Source organism: Eucalyptus grandis, chromosome 7 (assembly GCF_016545825.1).
Source record: "Eucalyptus grandis isolate ANBG69807.140 chromosome 7, ASM1654582v1, whole genome shotgun sequence".
In the NCBI taxonomy this organism is placed as follows: Eukaryota; Viridiplantae; Streptophyta; class Magnoliopsida; order Myrtales; family Myrtaceae; genus Eucalyptus; species Eucalyptus grandis.
This window is the reverse complement of record NC_052618.1, coordinates 18,469,604-18,483,902: the sequence shown is the minus strand read 5'-3', so window position 1 is coordinate 18,483,902 and position 14,299 is coordinate 18,469,604.

The following is a 14,299-nucleotide window of genomic DNA, read 5'->3' as shown; positions in this document are numbered from 1 at the left end:
ATTTTCCAACCAGAGATATATCGTTCCGGCATCCCCGAGATGCCTCTCGTTGCTGATGCTTTGTCCACGTCTCTTGGTTGGTATGTTATTAATATTAGGGCTAATTGGTGGGATCCCCTACCTGAGTTTAATCAACAAGAAGACCATTTCCAATGGTTACGGCATCCATCGGGGAAATTCTCAACGGCGTCTGCTTGGGATCTCTTCAGACCCAAAGGAAATGTGGTGTCTTGGTCTTCGTTTGTGTGGAGCTCATCCATGCCGTCGAGATACCAAACCCACCTATGGCTTATTACCCGTAACAGGTTGCCAACTTAGGTTCTTCTCCTCTCATTTGCATTGATTCCAGCATCTTCTTCGTGTCCTTTTTGTTCAAGCAGACCTGATTCGGTGGATCACCTCTTCTTCACATGCCGTATACCGGGGAATCTCGCCTCCTTCTGGGCTGCGAAATTCAATGTCTTGTGGCGGAACAATTCCTGGCGAGAGAATCTTGATTGGGCATCCAGACGATTCTCGGACAAGGGCTTTTATCACTCTATGGCTCGATTCAGCTTTGGTGCTCTTTGCTACATAATATGGAAAGAGCGCAATAACATCATCTTCCGGAATCAGACTCACTTTATCCCGGCGATGAAGATGCATCTTTGTAAGGCAATTAAAGACAAAGCGATGACATTCAAGCATGTCTTGGATATCCCGACGAACGTAAGGCTGCAACAGAGTTTGGAACTTGAGTCCGTCTATCTTTGATTGATGGAGGGTCTTTCGGTCTAGTTGAGTCTTTGTTGTTTAGGTTTCCTTGTTTGGTTTTCTTTTGCTGCTCTTTGGATCCATGGCACCCCTACACTCTCTTTCGACTTTGGTCACCTTGAGTGTCCGCTCCGTTGGTGCCCGGTTTCCCCCCTTCCTTGTAAGTTTATGCTAAATCTATATATTTCTTACCTTTACCAAAAAAAAAAAAAAGTGTAACACTCAGAAATCCACTTAAGGGCTGTATGGCAACTTGCTAAACAGTAACAATTTCTATTCTTTTGTTCTGGGAATAGATTTAGAATAGAAATTCATTTTGTACATTTTTTGTTCCTAGGAACAAATTTGTTCCCATTAATAGATTTGTAGTAGAATCCAGAAGTAAAAAAAAAAGTTGATTCTTTGTTCCTAGGAACAATTTCATAATCAAGTCAACCCATTTTTTCTCTTTTTTCTTCTTTTCTTCCTGTTCTTCTTCCTTCTCTCTTCTTCTTCCACTGCCATAGCTACCGGTCGCCAGTGACTAGTTGGGCGAGGTCCGGCGACCTCGCCAGACGCTTGCCTAGCCATCGGTGAGGTGGGCCTCCCCTGGGCCTCCCTCAACCATCGGTGAGTCTCGCCTGGCTAGGCGAGGCTCGACTAAGCCATGGTTGGGTGAGGCTCAACCTCGCCCAACTGCTAGCAAGGCTCAGCCAACGAGGTACAGCCTCACCGAGGGCTAGTGATGCTCCGACGAGATCGTCAACCCTCATCTGGCTAGTCGTAGGTCATCCGAGGTTGATGATCAACCAAAGCTTGAAGAAGAAGAAGAAGGGAAAAAAAGAAGAAAAAGTGATAAAATTATTTAAAAATTAAAAGAAAATGGTTTGGAGTAGAAATTTTGAGACGGTGCCAACCGTAATTCTATTTCGGGAATAGAAATTTTGGACAGTTACCAAACGCCTTAAAATGCTTAAAAATTATTTCTAGGAATAGTATAAAAAAGAATTATTTTTTTATCAGAAATTGTTTCCGGGAATAGAATGGTTACCAAACACGCCATTAGTTTCCCCTACACAATTTTATTCCAAGACCTCGATCTTCAATCTCCCCAACATACATAATCCTGCAATAGCCCCAATGTCGAGTTGGCACATCACGAACTAAACAAGACCTCTTTTAGGGATAATATATATATATATATATATATATATATATATATTATAACGATTAGTCATATTGTCACGCCTCAAACCTTGAGCGCGTGCCCATCTGTTGGTAGTCGATAAAAATCGCAACATCCCAGGACGCGGCGCCGACCCCTTCATTTTAATGCACATACGAAAGCAAAACAATACCCCTGACAACGATCAACACGAGATAAAAAAGCAGGAAATATATTCACAGCCAAAACACTTATATAAACACCCCGGTTTATATACAGCACTAGTCTATAAATAGAAGTCTACAAAAGACTGACTCTCGAAAGAAGCTGTCCCAAGATCTACTAGTCAGACATATTCGCCGATCCTTCAATCTCCACAAGCTCTGGGGGCTTCGGGTCCTCCACAGCACCATTAGGATGGTCAACTGCACTCTCACCTAGAGTGGCGTCTACTACCATAGCGGGGATCTCAAAACCCTAGAGGGGACCTTCCCTGTGTCCATTGAATTTGTGGCGAAACCATGCTCTGAATCGATGAGGTACCATATGAGGTAAGCCCTCATCGATCCAGACGGTGGTCACCACGAGTTCATAGACCCAGTGACCCCGGGAATAGGGTAGTCAAAACTTCGTTCGGTAACCCTCATGAGCCGACCAAAACGTCCCGAAAGAACCGACATCTAAGGACTTGAAAAGATTGAGCCCACAACGGGGTGAGACAATGTCTCGGCAAGTTCATCACCTAAACTCCAACTAAGAAGGAAATACGCCTAAAGGCAATCTATGCACACAAGACAGATGACTTACCTTGCCTCAGTTCCTTCCTACATGTTAGCATAATTTATATATTCAATCAATTCAGTTCGATCCATTCAATCGATTCAATTCAATTATTTCTCGCACAAGCATGAACTATCGATACACATTGGTCCTCTGGCGTAGCCAAGGATTACTACTCACCCAAGCTGATATGAACTATTGCTCGCACAAGCTGACAGATGGTTGCTCACACAAGCTGAGATAGACTATTGCTCACACAAGTTGATACAGATCATTGCTCACACAAGCTGATAGACTATTGCTCACGCAAGCTAGCACACTAACTCACATTGGGGATGGTTTTACTTAACCATCACACGATCAATTTGAACCAGAAAAATTGATATTCATACCTTTAAAATCTCACGATTCGATATAGTCCTTAAAACCATTTTTCAGTGTCAAAACCCGACCCCCGGGATTTTTCTATGTAAATATCAATATTTCACAATTCTGGAATAAATAACCAAAATCACAATTATCACTCAATTTACACAATTTAACATTCAATTGCATGAACTAAACACATCATTGCAATCAGCACGAAATTCCGGTCACCCCGGCTATCCTAGTATAAATTTCGAAAAATAATAAATAATTAAATAAATACCAAAAATAATTAAATAAATGCAATTAAATACCAAAAATACCAACTTAGGCTGAAAATGCTAAATTAACTGCATTTCATGAACCTAATCTATTAGGTGAGGCCGTTAAGAGATATAAATGCGACAGACTAGAGAATTCGATCAGAAATCAACCGCTTGACCATAATAATCGGCAAGGGTCAATACGACACTACTATAAGTCGATTAGCGAACGGATATAAGCCGATTCGATGGAAGTATGTAGTCGAATTGCTGGTGGTTCCGCACGATTGTGATATTCGCATCAACTGGCAATAAACCGATTTTCTATCGATATTATATTCAAGAGACGTAATTGAATCCTCACAATTTTATGACAACCGAGGGTCATCTACAATTCGAAAATGCACAAATGTGGATAAAAAATTATTGACCACGGGTCAAACGTGCTAAAACCCCTAAAAGCTACCCGGTAGATTAGGTCGCACTAAAGTCGCGTCTGATCGATTTTAACAACGAAATTTAATTCGATTTCAAGAATATGATGTTCGAGCGTATCACGATTTATTTATTAGACGTCATCTCATCTTTTGGAAAATTTTCGATGAGTTTGAAGTTTTGCAGAAAAACAATTTACAGACAAAAAGAAAATGGAAAAGGAAATTTAGATGGGTAGAGAAAATATGATTTTTCTACACCAAAAAGGGCTTAATTGTGAGAAATTAGGGGAAAAATGGTGATTGGATGAGCTTAAGACTTTGAAGACTTTTGAGGCATAGGTGATGATGATGTAGATATTTTCCTAAGTTTGTGATTGGTTGTTTCTTTGACTTCTTAGTTCTCTCTTTCCCATGTGCACGTTCACCCCCTTTCAGCCGACCATCTTCTTTTCCTTCCCTTCTTCTTTCTTTTCCCCCACATTCTCTCCTTCCCCACGTCTCTCTCCACCCCTTGATTTTCCTTCCATCCCATTTCTCCTCTCCAACGTCCAGCTTCTTCTTCTTCATGGCTACTGCACTATCCAACATCCTTCTTTCTGCTACCACCACATCACCACATCACCACATCCCACCAGCCCACCGTCCAACTCCAGCACCGCTAGCCTCATCCCCTTCAGTCCACCTCACACCAGCCTTCTTCCACCAGCTCACCATCTCCAGGCCACAACCAGCACCACCAACTCCATCTAGCAGCTCCATCTTCACGCCTGCAGCCCCACCAACGCCAACACAGCTACAGCTTCATCACGCGCAAATCCTCACCGCCCGTCCTAACCAACAACAGCCTCACGCCACCACCTCCACTAAGACTAGCCCCCAAGCAGTCGAGCCAAGCCCCCATTGACTGAGAGCTTGGGAGGTCCGCCACCACCGCCATTGAACTCCATTCGAGCCGTGGTTGTTTCGTGTTTTCATCACCGTCGCGTCGCCGTCACCACGAGCCCACCGCCATAAAAAACTGTGAGTTAACTCCCTAATCGTTGATTAGGCCATTAAGTACGCTTAGGGGTGGTTAGATTAGTCTTGATGAGGATTAGTTTAGTTAATGCTAGATTAGTGTTAATTAAGCATGGTTAGGTTAATTAAGTTGGTTTAGTTTAATTAATCATAATTTACTTAATTTAATCATTATTTATTTATTTAATCGCAATTAGTGTAATTAGTGACGGATTAGATATTACGTAGAATTTTACGCTTGTTCTCTTGGATGGAATTATGCGTAATTTTGATAGTTTGTATGCACAATACTATGTGATTGATTGCTTGATGGTAGATACCAATTATTAGTATAAAACTTTGTTTTATAAGCAATTAAATAGAAAAATGCTAGGTGTCGGGTTTGGACACTAACTTTTATGTACTAGATAAAACCATGGAGTTTTAAAATAGGAATGTACTAAGTTTCACGGTTTGATTTCGAATATGTGACCACACACGATTATACAAAAAATTTTAAAAAATTTTTTGGGAATTTTAATAAGAAGAAAAATTGGCCAAGTTCATTATTTGAAAATGAGGCATTTGAACGCAATGCATAGTGTTCTTGGCTAGATATGTGTTTGTATGGTCACTTAATGGAACCCGTCACCGGACGAGAGTTTTCTTAATTTTTAAATTTTTCTTAATTTTTAAAATTTTTCTTAATTTTAAAATGCCCGATTAAGTTCGGATGCCCCCAAGTCAACGGGATGCCAAGTCGCGGTTAAGGCCTAACCGATACTCCTTTATGGAATGCCGTCTAGGCAGGGGGTGCTAGACGTTGCTGTGCCCGATGGGGCAGGACGATGCCCGATTATGCCGAATGACCACTAACTTTTGTGTCGGCCGTGGCCGAGGAGTCGTAAGCGCGCATGATAAAATTTCTACTTCTTTATTTCTTCATTTCTCTGTTCCTCATAACAGATTTGGAATAGAAATTCGTTTGGTAACGCAATTTGATTTTTCTATTTCTAGAACAGATTTTTATTCCATAAATAGATTTGAAGTATAAATCAGAAGTTAAAATTTTTAACTTGAAATCAATTTCTGGCCAGAAATCAATTTCTGTTCCAAAAATTTTATCATGCGCACCTGTAATAATCGGAACACGTGTGTATGATTGTGCTGTATTGCGATTGATTATGGAGTAAAATTGTTAGGTATGGTATGGGATGTGATATCCCAAATTTTCAACCCTGTCTTCTACTGAATAAATCGGGCATTTCATTAACGCATCTATAGGGTTATTCTCAAAGCCGATCACTCTCGAGATAACTAGACTATCTGGGAAAATTATTAAGGAATTTTAAGGCAATGGACTTGAGAACTCAATCAAGAATCGGCTTCTCGACCGTGTCCATCTTTAGAGGCCATTACTAAGTACACGATTAAAAATCGATTTGAAATTAGAGATAGACTGGATCGACGAGAGATGTGTGGCTAATCGTGGGTGACACCATTAAATTGGAAAATTCTCGTCGACCTAAGCACTAGATCGATTTTCTTATTGTTTTGGTACCATGTGCCCATATTTGAGTCCTTGAGATTTTCACGACAATCGTAAGTCGCTAATGAGTCGAGTGGGTTCGTAGTGGTTCGAAGAAAATCGACCACGGGTCATTTGTCCTAAAAAGTTCTGAAAATCCCAGAGTGTAGGTCACGCTAAAAACGCGCCAAGTTGAAATTAACTGAAAATTCAAGTCCGATTTCGAAATGAAGTTTCGGTCATGTCACAATAAATTCTAGGATTGTCGACTCGATCTCGTAAGATTTTTTTCGACAACCGACACTTTTGGAAAAAAGTCGTCGCCGGGTTGTGTGCAAAAAATGTCGAAGATGGTTTTCGATTGTGAAATTGAGAAGCATGAAAGATACTTGAGTGAGGAAAAATGCCGGGGTAATTGATGGAGGACCAATTGATTTTATGAGGGCCAATTGAGATGAAATTTGGATGGGATTAATGTCCAATCAGTTCGAGATTTTTAAAATTGTAGCCCCTCTCCTCCTACCATTTTTTGAACCAATGGAAAGTCTTGAGAGTGTCTTGGTGGATCATCGGAGGCGTGGGATTATACTTGGCTTGTGAGGATAATGAAAGATATTTGTTGTGGAAAATCGCCGCCATGGGCCCTCACTTCTCACTCTTATCCATCTCTCTCTCACCCCCACCAACCGGTCTCTCTCTCTCTCCTCTAACCCTCCATTCGACGACCTCAGCCAGCGGAAGAGAGAAACTGAAGCTGCTTCTCCATCCGTGTCTTCTGCCAGGCGTCCCACCGAAGCTGCCCCATCTCGCACACCACCGAAGCAAGGAAATCTGCAGAAGCAAGAACGGCCGCACGTCTCCACCATCGAAGACCTTCGCTTCAGCCAGCGCCTCCACGCGTCCTCAACCAGAGCTCCTTCGGTCAACCACAGCAAGCCCACCGAAATTCAGTGGTTGACCGAGCAGCTTTGTTCAGCTGCCACTTGGCCGTGAGGCCTTCGGTCGGTGCCTCCCTCATACACCCACCGAGCTGAGCTCCTCTCTGCTGGGCCGAAGTTGTCTCAACCGAAGCCACCAATTCCCCAGCAGCAACTCCACGTCGACGCTGCAGCCCCACTTCGGCTTGTCTTCAACGGAGTCAACGGAACCAGCAGCTTCTTCTCTTCTGTTGACTGAAGCTGCCAGCGGATGCCCCTTCTCCACTGAGGTTGGTCGGCCACAGAAGCCAACAAGCTGTTCGAGAATTTTCTCCATCGTCAATCGAAGCCGTAGCACCTTCCAGCGAAGACCGAAGCAGCCCACGCTATTTTCTCTTCGTGGATTGCAGCTCAACAGCAGCCCTGGCTGCTTCTCTTGCCGGCCCAGCTCACTCAAACTCAATTGAAGCCCAGCAAATTTGGCTTATTTCAGCCCAAAGAGAGCAACCCATTTTCAGTTTAATTTCAAGTCAGCAGAAGTTTTGGCCAAGTCAGCCCAGCCTTTGAAGTCCTGCGGCCCAAGAAGCCCAGCAAGTGTTATTTCAGTCAAGCTCGGCCCATTTCGGTAACAAATCTCAATTTGGGCTGAGATTTGTTGGGCCAAGGTCAAGGCCCGGTCCAAGCCCGCCGGTGTTGTCGAAAGTCCAATTTCGGCCGCCGTCGCGTCGTTGTCGCGGTGATTCGATCTCCGCTTTTGTAAAGTGAGTTTTACTCACTAAAGTTTTCTTAGTTTGCTAATTATACTTAAGGTTGGTTAGATTTAATTAAATGCAATTAGGTGGTTAGATTAGTTTAGATAAATTAAATTAGAGACTTAATGATGCATGTTAGGTGGTTAGAAATAGACATTAGCAAGAAGACATGCCATGTTATTTATGGAACGAGTCTCGGTAATTTTCCAGGCTTGTCTCGGTGTCCAATTCGGCATTACGAGCCTAAATTGGATTTTTATAATTATTTATTTAATTTTCGAAATTAATTATTTAATTATTTATTTTTCCAGAAATTCAACCGAGATGGCCGATGACCGGAATTTCGTGCTGATTGTCGTGGTGCAGTCCGTTTATTTATTTGAGCTTTATTTGGTGCTAAAGTAATTTAGGAGTGAATTTAAGATTTATTCCTAAATTAGATCTTGAGAGGGTCGGGTGGGACCGAAAAACCACTAAATCTTGAGAGGGTCGGGTGGGATTGAAAAGCCACTAAATCTTGAGAGGGTCGGGTGGGACCGAAAAGCCACTAAATCTTGAGAGGGTCAAGTGGGACCGAAAAGCCACTAGATCTTGAGAGGGTCGGGTGGGACCGTAAAGCCACTAAATCTAAGGAATTGCTTGAAGTAGGATGAACGACCTAGAAAGGGTCCGACTGACATGAAATCGACTAGGTCGATTTGATCGATGCTTAGATTGGTGATGTGATTGTTTGAATGCCTATTGAACTGTACTAATATGCAGATGGAATTTGAGGCCAAGATAAGTCATCAAACTCGTGCCGTTGTTTAGGCAGCCTATAGTGTATTGGCTTTCTAATCGAGTCTTAAGGAGTAGGACTCGCTGAGACATGGTCTCATTGGTTATTAAATAACCATTTCAGGACCCTGAGGAGAAGCTAAGGAAGAGGAACCTGAAGGGGAGAAAGAATTTTGAAGAAGAAGATGATCCAGAGAAGGATCTTGAATATAACCCAGATGTGGACTGAGATCTCATCCCTTTTGCAAACCTTGTCTTAGCGTAGATAGGTGTGAGACAAGTATGTTGTGAATAGTATTGTAAATATACTATGAGTTGCGCTGTTAAGGAAAGTGTGATTGTGAATTTCAATATGAAAAATATGGCATGCATTCATATCCCATTGTTTTATTGTTTGGGGATTTATAACTGCTTCCGCATGTGCTTAATAAAAAGAAAGGGTCGGCGATACATAGTCCTAGGATATTGCATTCTAAAATCGACTAAGTAGAAGAATGTGCGCGCGTCCGAGGATCGGGGCATGACATGGGACATGCCATAATGGTTTTGTCCTATAATTGAGACCCCTGTGAATGTTTGGAGGGTGATAATTATGTGTTCTGGTTATTAATTATGCTTGTTATATTTATAATAGCATATGTGATGTGCTAACCTGCAAGGATGTGCCGAGACAATGTGAGTTTGTTTGTGGTGCCTGTTTAGGTTGCCTCTAAGATGAATTTGTGTCCTAATCGAGGCTTAGGGTTTGACTCGCTGAGATTTTATTTCACCCCGTCGTGGTTAAACATTTTTAGGGCCGTAGCATGGAGATCTGCTGAGTGCGGATGTGGTGGACGCGAGATGCGACACCTTTTGGCTGGCCCTGCCATTAATGGAGTTTAAGTTAACCCTAGTCCCTAAAGGTTTTTGAAAAGGGTTGATTGGAAGTGGCCGTAGAAAGACTTGTAAGTATTAAACTCTTTGGGTTAACCAGTTGATAAGGAAATTGTTGTTTTTGGGGAAATTGTTCCTAGTGTTTACTATTCCTATTGTTTGTTTGTTGACCGGGGGTTTATTTAATTTGCTTCCACATGTGTTGAATCAAAAGATAAAAGGAACATGTTGGCGATGCGTCTTGAGATGTCGCATTTAATCGACCACCGAGGGATGTTCGCGTGCTCGAGGTTCGAGGCGTGACAGTTCCTACCTAGGAACCATGAACCAGTGCACCTAGTCCTAAAACTGTACCAATATCCCTAGGAACCGCCCAAAACCAACCGATTGTATGGTCCAAGCAGTTTCCGGTTTGAACGGTTCCTTTTGCTCACCCGTATTTAGGACCTATCAATACAGTTTTGCTGCAAACATGTCCAATGGTTGGCCCACATTCGTAAGAGGTATATCAAACGAGGAAACGTTGTTGATGAGGACTTATTAACAAGGAGAACAGTGTGTCTAACTCAATGAGGGTTGACCAATTGTGATTATACGGTTTGGCCATTTTGATGCAATGACCAGGAAAAGTTCAAGTTCTGAAGAGTTACAAGATAGCTTTGTATTATTCTATGACCAATTAAAGTGTATGAAAAGAAGATTGATAACTTCAGATTTTGATTACATTCATGTACGTCTCTTACAATTAATCCTTCATGGCCTTGTAGGAATGAAAAATAGTTGAACCGGAGTGAAATTTTATTGGACGAATGTGAATTGTCTACTCCGCATATTCCTCTTGTGGGTGTGTCCACGTACCGCAACCATTGATATAATAATCATTTGTATATCTTGCCAGTTGATAATTAATTGATACACCAATAAAATTTCAAGGCAGAGGATCTCCATTCTCATGCTTCAAAGTAGAAACTCACCCCTCTAATCAAATAAAGAATGTTTTGACAAGATTCAACTCATTTCGACAAAATTCCTTCATTCTCATTTCCAGTATACTCAAACTTCCCTTTTAATCCTCTAACTCTTGGCCAAATCTTTATCCATTTGCATTCAAGTAACAAACATATCACTTATTCAGAGTCTATTGAACCATTCAAAACAGAATTCTCTCAACCATAAACAATGTTCCTTGAAAACCACTATAGCTCAACGTTTCAAGATAAAACAAATAGCATATGAACATCCGCAGTCTACCCAAGATCAGCACATATGAATCTGATATACAGAATTACCTACACAAGAACAATATAAATACATTTTACCTCGACATCGATCACCTTAACCACCCCCAGATCAAAGCGATCAACATATTGACTCCAATCGTCAATATACATGATCACCACATCACCAAACCCACAGCGAATGAACAAGAAAGTTTGCAACAGTTGGAAGAACCAACTTTTGAACATATAATCGTAAAAGTTATTGAGCACTACATCCAATCCATGTCACATGTGTTTAGATTGTGCTCCAAACTATAAATAAGGCAGGAGGTCATGATCATAAAATCAACTTTGTGACGTATTCGGACGCTCAAAATGATTCATAACAGAGACTAACTTCTATTGTTCAAATTATCATAAGCTGAAGCAAAGAGGTAGTCAAAAGCTAACATTGATTAGCGAAGACCGAGATTGGATCGAACTCATGTGTGATGGTTTTCGATTCAGAAATAGTGAATCAGGGATCATAATAACGCCACATCATTTAACTTCAACTGATAGAAGATATATTCTTACCTCGATGAGACTGATTTTTTAACTTCAACTAATCGAGATCAATAAAATTCCGAGGATTCTCCCTTCGACTGAAATGAAACTCATAAATCTGCTTTGGACACCTTTACTCTCCTAAATATGCTTCCGCCCTCTCATGCGCCAGCTTGCCATTCTAGAAGGCTCTCAGATCAGCTGTCGTCACACGCCATTGCTTGTCCATCACTCATGGGCACAGCCTTTTTTTGGGTCACGGCCAAGCCGTATCTTCTCTTCCTCGCGTCACAGGTGGGCGGGCATGCCAGAGAAAGAAAGGAAGACATAGGGTGGGCTCAGGATTTTCTCTCCTTTGGGGCTTAAATCATGGGCTCAAAGAAATGATGAAAATTGGGCCAAAAGTGAGGGAGTTTAATGGGGCCGAAAACTCATTAAAGGGGTGGGCTGGCCACACCGGCCCATTCGACTCGGTTTTTTAATTGCTTTTTTATTTATCTATGTATATTTTTTCATTTTCGTTCTCATCTTTTATTCTTTTTTTAGGATTTCTTTTGCTTTTTATATACACATATTTTTATATTTTTGTAAAATAAACAGATATCTAAAACATCGACAAAAATTTAGGTGTCAATAGGCCCTTAACTTCATTCCTATCTCTTTGTCAATGGATAAGCAATCATCTACATGTCCCATCCAAATGATTCTCTTGTGATGGCATTTAGTAGAGATTACTTTAAGTTATTGACACCTTAATTTTAATCCACGCATCAAAATAAATGATGAAAAGGAAGGGGATTTTTAAATTGGCTTGGTCCAATGCACCTTCAGCCCATGTCCAAATTCACTATTTTTCTCTTTGGGACGTTAGTTCAAGGGGGAGCATTCTTTTTGGGGTGAGAAAATGATCTTTGTTGTAGAAGAGGATTCTTAGGCATTGAAAGTTTCTCTAAGCTTTAAAGTTGTCTGTCATGACCGAATGTAATAGCCAATAGCATGAGTCTTGTGATATAGAAGATCGACTGTCATGTATATACATTCGATATTTGGTTATCTTTGTGTGATAAGCCCCGACTCTTAATGCGTTGGTATGGTGATCCTTGATTTTGTTTTTGTGTATTTCTCGGGTGGTGATGAGGAAGGCGACAGGAAGAAGACGATGGGAGAAAGAAAAGTATTATTAGTTAGCAAATGGAAAATGAAGAAAATAGTTAGGTTTAATGAACTTCAGGCTTGAATAGGTTTAATGAGCTTGGGCTTAGCTTGGTTTAATAAATTTGGGTTTACTTCGGTTCTAGAAAATTTGGGTTTGCTTTGTCTAGGTGAATCTGGGCTGGGTTTGATCTTATATGAGTTTGCGCTTAATTCGACTTTGATAGATTGGGCTTCCATTACATTTGATTTTGAAAAGGCTGAGATAAGAGCCTGTGCTTGTCTTGGGCGAAGCCCGTGAGACCGGAGTTGGCCCATGTTTGGATCCGGCCCAAGTCAGTTAATAAATATCGAATTCTTGTGGAAGTAGCACATTGTTCCAAAATTCGAACTTTCATTTTATCATCAAATCATTTCCGAGGTCATTCAAATGAGACCTCGAAATGTCCACTAGTTTCCGTCATGAATTAAAATATATTGAAATAGTCACATTCACATATACATTACAATGCTGATTTTTTTATAACCATTTTTTATATACCAATTACGTATGTTTTTACATATTAATAAGTAATCCTAGAGCCTCCGGTGGCACAATCAATACATAGAATAATTTTTTTTGTCAAGAAGCAATCAGGTATATCAGTAATCACATTATTGTCCCATTATCTAATGATGATTTGCTCTTAAGATGAGATAGCTTTTGGGGAATGTACTTTTAATATGGGGGATAAGCACCACTAAAATAGACTAACTAAAGATGGAGTTAATTAACATTATGATTTATGTGACCTTAATTAATTAAAAACTACAATTTCTGTGATTGTTAATATGGGGGTGGAATTAGTTTAGGCCATAACATAGCGATAATTACATGATTTCATCATCCAAGGGGTGGTGGGAAAAGCATTACTCATTGGTCACATCATAATTTTCATAATACGAAGGGAACTATACTTTTCATGTAATAATATCCAATAAGAGTGCTTAAGAGATAAATTATTTGCCAATCAACGGCAAACTATCAAACCTTGGGAGGTAATTTCTCTTAGCAAATGCGGAAGATGTTGTGGAAGCAAAAGATCTAAAGTAAAAAGAAAATCAATTTCTCGAGCTTCGGATCGATTCAATTTCAAGAACAAGAGGCATTAGTATGATTCAATTGAAAGCTCATGTGATTGCATTTGCAGCTCCTGAAGCCCACCGTCTTTTGTCCTGTCATAATTCCTTCAACATCATGGCTCGTCCTCATCGTCATTCCCGTCCTTGCAAGAGAGAAGACGGAGCTGCTGCCGAGCAGGAGACTCCTCCTCGCAGTAGCCCTCCATTCTTCATACTCTCCAACACGCTAAATTCGCTAGCTTGGTAGCTTTAATCAAATTAGGAGGCTCATGTAAGTCATCAATCTTAATTAACCAGCAAATCGAGAGCAATTTTTTAGGAAGCGACTCTCCTTCATCAATAGCTATTTTCAGTTGGGTCACTGTGCGAGCGATTGCGATTCCTTATAAGCTGATGGATCAATGCCTCTTCTGTCCCAGAAATTTCAAGCAAATTCCTCCTTCCCAGAAACTAATATCCGCTCATTTCATTGGCAAAACACGAAATCGCTACGTCCCAAGAGAAATCGTCCCTGCCCGGCATGTAAATAAGGGATGCAGAGATTTACCCGCCTCATGTATCCTTCAATCATCGTTTTCCCAGTGATGTTATTCGTCTGGGGCATATCGTCAAAGAGTCACTGCGCATTATCCATTTGACCACGCATGGCATAAAGCTGAAGGATGAAGAAGGC